Source organism: Procambarus clarkii, chromosome 87, assembly GCF_040958095.1.
Source record: "Procambarus clarkii isolate CNS0578487 chromosome 87, FALCON_Pclarkii_2.0, whole genome shotgun sequence".
Classification (NCBI taxonomy): domain Eukaryota; kingdom Metazoa; phylum Arthropoda; class Malacostraca; order Decapoda; family Cambaridae; genus Procambarus; species Procambarus clarkii.
In genome coordinates this window covers 12,796,363-12,803,009 of record NC_091236.1, presented here as the reverse complement: position 1 = coordinate 12,803,009, position 6,647 = coordinate 12,796,363, and the positions used below count along the sequence as shown (strand labels likewise).

The window sequence follows — 6,647 nt, the reverse complement described above, 5'->3', positions numbered from 1 at the left end:
GACACACTACGTTTGAGAGTACGCAGCTTGTTACCAAGCACAGAGGACCAACAACCCTCCCAACGGGCATGAATGGATAAAAGTCGGAATCAGGGATACCTTTAAGGGAGATGGGACAAGAACGGGTAGCGCCCTTAGCGGCAGCATCAGCACGCTCATTGAAAGAAACACCAATATGGCTGCGAACCAAGCAAAACTTATTTGTAGTAAATTTCAATCAGAACCAGCCAATGTTTAATCTCGACAACCACCCGATGGACATCCTTAAACGACCCTAGAGCCATCAGGACACTACGACAGTCAACTACGACCACAAAGGAGGAATGAGAAAGCCATAGACGGACACCATAGACAATAGCATAAAGTTCTGCCGTAAAGACGCTAGCTACCCTCTGAAGGGAGGCGACACATAACTACGGTCAGGAAAAACAACAGTAGCCACCACCGTCCGCAGACTTAGACCCTTCCCTCAAGATGGAAATAGAGTGGGACTGCGAACTAGTAATACAAGTCAAGGACGTACAAAACTTGCCAAGGAGGACTCTCCACGGAGGCAAGGAACGAACAATATGACGAGAAATATTACAAATATCAACAAACAAAATCCTGTAAACGTCAGAAAGTGGGAGGTGGTGAAGAGCAACACGAACCGCATCACGGCTAAAAGTTTAAGCACCACACAGCAACGATCTTCCAAGGATCCTCCAAGATACCGAAGACATTAGCGATCACAGCGGTCCTGGAGAGACAGGAAGCCAGTGTCAACATACAACCTGAGGACGAAGTCACACTAAACCGAACACAACTGAGGCGCAACCCAGTTTGGTCCAAAGCATCACCACGGCGAAGAGTATTACAACAAATAAGCACGGCAACCATAATCGAGCTTAGAACGACAGAGGAATGTAAAGCAACCACAGTCAGGCTATCCCCTCGTCATCTTATCAAACTAACTATCTTTAGATACCACCTTAAATCTAAGCTACGTCACTAATATGTATTAGTGCTGCAACCCATCAAAATTCACATGGACAGCACATTAATACTAACTATAAACACTAATTTTCCAAACTATGTACTATGTATGATAAAGTGCAATTATGGGGCTGTTAATTGTAACTCCTCCATTCATTCTCCTAGTTTCATCTTCACACACTATTCTAAAAACCAAGTTAAATATCCTATATAACTTTGGTATTAATCAATTCATTGTTTTATTTTACACTTTATTTTCTTTTTTCACATAACATGAATACATTTAAAAATGTTTGGTTTTTATTAACTAACATTATAGGTATAGGTTAAGTATGATGACCAGAACACTACAAGGTGAAGGGACGACGACGTTTCGGTCCGTCCTGGACCATTCTCAATCGACTTTAGATTGGTCCAGGACGGACAGAAACGTCGTCGTCGTCCATTCACATTCTAGTGTGTGGTCTGGTCATCATACTTTAGCCACGTTGTGACTCATCCCCTGCAAGGTTTTAGTACATATTACAAACCAATACCATCCTATTCTTCAATAAACATACACTGTTACCTTAAGTCACTTTTTTCCCCCTTTTCTGGTCAACTCACTTAACAACATTCCAAAGTACGATTTAATAACTGCAAATAACTACAATCCATTGTCATATACCATATTTGCACTTATTGCGCACTTACAGTTTTGGAGTACGCCTTTTACTATTGTCCCACACAAAACTGCCTCACCTGTACACACTTCTATTTATGCATTACTCCTAACATGATTGTCACTACATCTTTCATAATGACGTCCTTACAACACCACAAATCCATTCGACAACACCAATAAATTGTTATTATATTATATAACCACCCACCGATTACTTTAATTTTAGACACGAGCAAAGGAGGTCTTTTACAAAACGACCTAGTAACTAACATTTACTCTACACCTTCCATAACCTTCACTTCAAACCTTTTCCAAAACTTCACGCATCCCTTCTTTCACCATCCACACATTTTGGCCCGTCTATCTCTTGCCAACACTGTTTCACGACTTAAGGCCACAAAACACACATTCTTTCCCCCTCAATACGAGTATATTATGAACTCGTCTTTAAATGCAACACTCAACACTTTCCACTTCCAGGTAGCAAATGCGATTGTAACACTTATTGATTCACGAACCCCCTTCTCTTTATTGTCCAGTCTTCGTATCTGCCAATCTTAACTCCTTTCAGTTATTCACGGTGTGGGTCGCGTCATCCCTCTCTTCAAGACTTAATTTTTCTTGCACTTCACCCTCTGGTTCCGTTGTACGTCAAAGTCCGCTGGCTCCGATTCCCTCTACCAATCAACCTTCTCTATTACCATCATCTCGCAATTCTAAAATACATAAAATAGGTCACATTTTCAATTAGCACAGTAACCGGTTTTGAGTATTTATTTACTCTAAAAGAGTAAAATTCAAACTACATTCACGTCCCCTTTACATTCCAATAAAATATTTCACACATTTTTCCATTATGTATTGTACTCATAAATGATTCAACAATTCTCCCATATTATATTTACATCTATATATTTTCCCATTCATTCACAACATGTACTGCCCAGTAACGACGCTCTTACGCTAGTACCCCCACCCACATTTCTCTTATTTCTACATTATACACAACTTTAATAACTATTCAAAACAAACTGCATATCTAATAACAATCAAACTATATGATCAACGACTGTACGACAAAAAACATTTACAACATTTTTAACATTTCGTACCTTGTATGCAACAGGTCAATTTCATTCAACACTTCCAGGTCTGTCCATAAAGTACCTAACCACGATGTTATCAACGTCAAAGGTACTCAAGCCTCTCACCTGCGAAATTACATTTTATTCAACATTCATATCAACACGACTATTACACCCACACCCTTCGAAACACTACAGGGGGGGGGGGGGGACAACACCACTATCAACCAATATTAAAGTCGACGCGGGAACTGAGGTCAGACTATCGACAGTTATTCACTAATCTTCATAAGCAGTTTCCGGAAGCAACACCATCCTGCAGCCAAACAACAAACACCTAACCTAAGTCTAAAAACGCATTGTCTGAGTCATTCAATGGTGTAAGCCTGTTTGGGTTCAGTGGGATTGGGTGGTTATAAATAGGAGCTGCCTCGTATGGGCCAATAGCCCTTCCGCAGTTGCCTTTCTTATGTTTTAAATCAAACGCTCAAAAACTTCATAGTTGAAACAGAACCAATGATCACCATATAGTTTTTTTTATTTAAAGAGTACGACAAACTAGAAATGCTCTACAAATCAAGGGACCCAGAATGTGCAATGACATTCCCAAACATGTTAAACTGTAGCTCTCCCAACAGGTTTAACAAAGAAAGCTATACCTATTCAATTCTCTGGAACCTACCTTACCCCACTATTGTCAACCCATGTCTTTTAAACGACGCTGTTTGTCGACCTAATTGTATTTGTGCTACTTTTTCACCCGTGTTCCCCCTTTTTCTCTTGTTATTGTTTACTATGAGAAATTGAGCATAATGAGTTAAATGACTAAAGCTTTAGTTTTTCAGCCCCGAAACGCTTTCAGTAATAGTGCTAGTACATACAATGCTTAAAGGCACTATCTATAAATCCATCATTCTTCGTAAAATCTCTTATGTACCTTACCTAAATTGTGCTTTCATTTAATAAATAAAACATTCTTATGAAACCCATAATATGCCTGTACTAGTGCTCACAAGTCAAACTTATTTAACAACCTCTATGTAAAATTGACACCATCCCCATCCAATTGCATTATGCTCAACCCACACATCTAACACAGTCGATTGCATTCATCAAATTTACATTTTCACCTAAATGGGACCAAATACCTTCCTCCACGGCTTACCGTCACGTACATTTACTTACCGGGACCTCTAATGGGTGACGCTTCAATATACACCACGGCGTTACACGTCAGAACTGATTCGGTATAATTGCCTTACTGGCCACGTTATGAACTAAACATTTGACGTCCTTACATTATGAACCTTTCGCAGTCTTTACATGCTCTTAATATGCCTACTCATCAGGTCTATTATATTTACACTTTACTACTAACATTACTTCCTACTGTGTTATTGCAGCCACTTTAATTAAACTTCTCCCTCCAAAATTGAACTTCAATTATTTACTCATCATCGTTGTCAAACGTGCGAAATGCCTATATCACAAAAACTAGCGCCAACACTGACTATTTTCATTTCAACTTAATTTTTTCAAAACCTAAACAATTACTGCAAAACTAGCTTCCTGTCACATACAACTTGCACAACATTGAAGGTGTTTTATCATAACTACTCTTCGCCGCCTCAAAGTGAGATTGAAACCCACACTAAATTAACCATCACCTTTAGTCTGTAGTAAGGGTGCGCGAACCTAAAACCTATCCCCACGAAAATTTTACAGAAGCCTATTCATACACTTAACGTCACTATTGGTGAATACTTGGCAGTGACGCGTATCGCTGTGTTCTTCCACACATCCTGCCAATCTGTCCCGGTATTACCTGCAACAAGGCAACAGTTACCCGATGCTACCAATATAAATGGTTATTTCATGCCTATACCTTTAAGTGCAACCTCTAGTTTACTGAAACATTACTAATGTAGTGGCTCATTTAAAATTGATATTGTTAACCCATACATCACACATGGATAGTCTACGGGTTTGGGAGCTGTTATCTGTGGGTTACCACCCTCTGAGCAGCTAATACTACTAACCACTTTAGTCGATTACATATGTAGTCCAGTTTTACATTTAAAGCCTTAGGGGTTCTTTTATAAAGATTTAAGGGGTTACTACCGTATCCTAACAAAATATTACCAAACCTCTAACGTAAACTAGGTAATACACAACTAGCATATCTACCTCAACCAGGACATCTGCCACCAGCTTCTGCTCGCCACGGTCTGACTTCAATCATCGCTCCACCACAGATTCCTACCTCGCCAATCGGGTCTTTTCACGTGATGCGTCATCGTCACTCCATTACCTCGTTGACTAACAATACCGCTGAAAACAATGAATACATTAATAAAATAATATCACCCTGTATATATATCCCACAAGAGGATAAGGCACTTGTAATAAATATATATTTTTGACCCTATGTATTCGCTTTTTGACGGTGTACAGAAGTGAGTGTAAGCTAGGGGTATGTCAGCCCTAGCGACCCCAAAGGGTAACGGGGTACCAGCTCAGAGTAACAACACGCCCTAACACTAACTTGTACACCTCTACTACGCGAGTACTAGGGTCAAAATAACGTTCCGTTGCTCCTCGCCGACCACGTCGACTCAACAGCCAATCACCTTTCTTATTTTCACTTGACGTCACATTCTCGCAAGCTGTACTCTCATTGGTCGGCTCAACCTAATGAGATACTCTACTAATTAATGATAATTATTTCTTGAAACTGAAATATATACACAAAAATGTATACCTAATGTATGAAAAACATACATGTACCACATGTATGAGAAACAATGTTTTACATTACACTCAAATTAAAACTTTTCATTATTTATTATTAAATAATTATTATTATAAGGATTAAATAATAAGAATACTTATTCAAACTGTAAGTACACTATACTACAGTACACTTCCGTTCGCTACGATACATTACAGTACTATACAATACAGTACAGTACAGTACCGTACAGTACCGTAACTTCGTTAATTGCATTTCAATTGTACCAACGGCAGCAACATTATAATTTTTTCGACTTAAATCACTGTTTCGTGATTGTAACAACGCGTAATAACAAATTTCACGTTAGATGGGGAGGGAGCTTCTCTATTTGGCCATCTGGGACTCTATATTCGTCACATGCTTAAGTCTACCATTGAGTCAGTATAAACATTAGGTGGATATCATACAGCAGCAGTTCATTGTTATCGCAATATTATCTTTCCAACCCTTCATTTCCCTACCTAAACACACCAATGTATATTTATATACGTCATTTAAGCCATAGATGCACACTCCAACTAGTAATAACGATTAGATTTAACATGCAATCAAATAGTCTTTTACATATTTAGGCAAAGTCATCACTCATTTTGAATAATAAAGATCCTGTGCGTTACACTTTGATCATTTCAACTCTCGTGAGTCGTTTTGTAGACAATGACGTTATCTTATGCTATGTTAAGCTAAGCTAACCAAGCTAGGCTACACTGGACTAGGCTACGGTAAGCTACGTAAGCTTAGATACAATACCATAAAGTACAGGCTACAGTGCAGGGTACAATACACTACAGTGCAGTGCAGTACAGAACCGTTCAGTAGAGTACAATACACCATGGGATAGTGCCTTACATTACAGTACACTGCAATAGAGGGTACAGTACAGGATACAATACATTACATTTCAGTACAGGGTGCAGTACAAAACACTATTCTACTATATAGTACAGTACTATATACTACAGAACAGTACACCATAGTACATACTATATACTACAGTATAGATACGCACTGTACAGTATAGTTAAATACAGTATAGGACTGTGCAATAAATTACAGTGCAGTAGAGGGTACAGTACAGGTTACAATACAGTACATTTTAGTACAGGGTATAGCACATTACAGTACAGTA

The 6,647-nt window shown here is 38.8% G+C and overlaps 1 long non-coding RNA gene across 2 annotated transcripts; it reads right to left on the bottom strand.

Moving 5' to 3' along the window:
- Positions 1–1,209: 1,209 nt before the first annotated feature.
- On the bottom strand, positions 1,210–5,339 carry LOC123747019 (uncharacterized). Of its 2 annotated transcripts, XR_006771608.2 has the most exons (5): positions 5,270–5,339; positions 4,912–5,055; positions 4,464–4,549; positions 2,752–2,850; positions 1,210–2,355 (listed from the first exon to the last, which is right to left on the bottom strand). It is a non-coding gene; the product is annotated as an uncharacterized lncRNA (long non-coding RNA). The 2 variants fall into 2 exon arrangements; XR_006771607.2 differs by having other exon boundaries at positions 4,912–5,309.
- Positions 5,340–6,647: the final 1,308 nt, after the last annotated feature.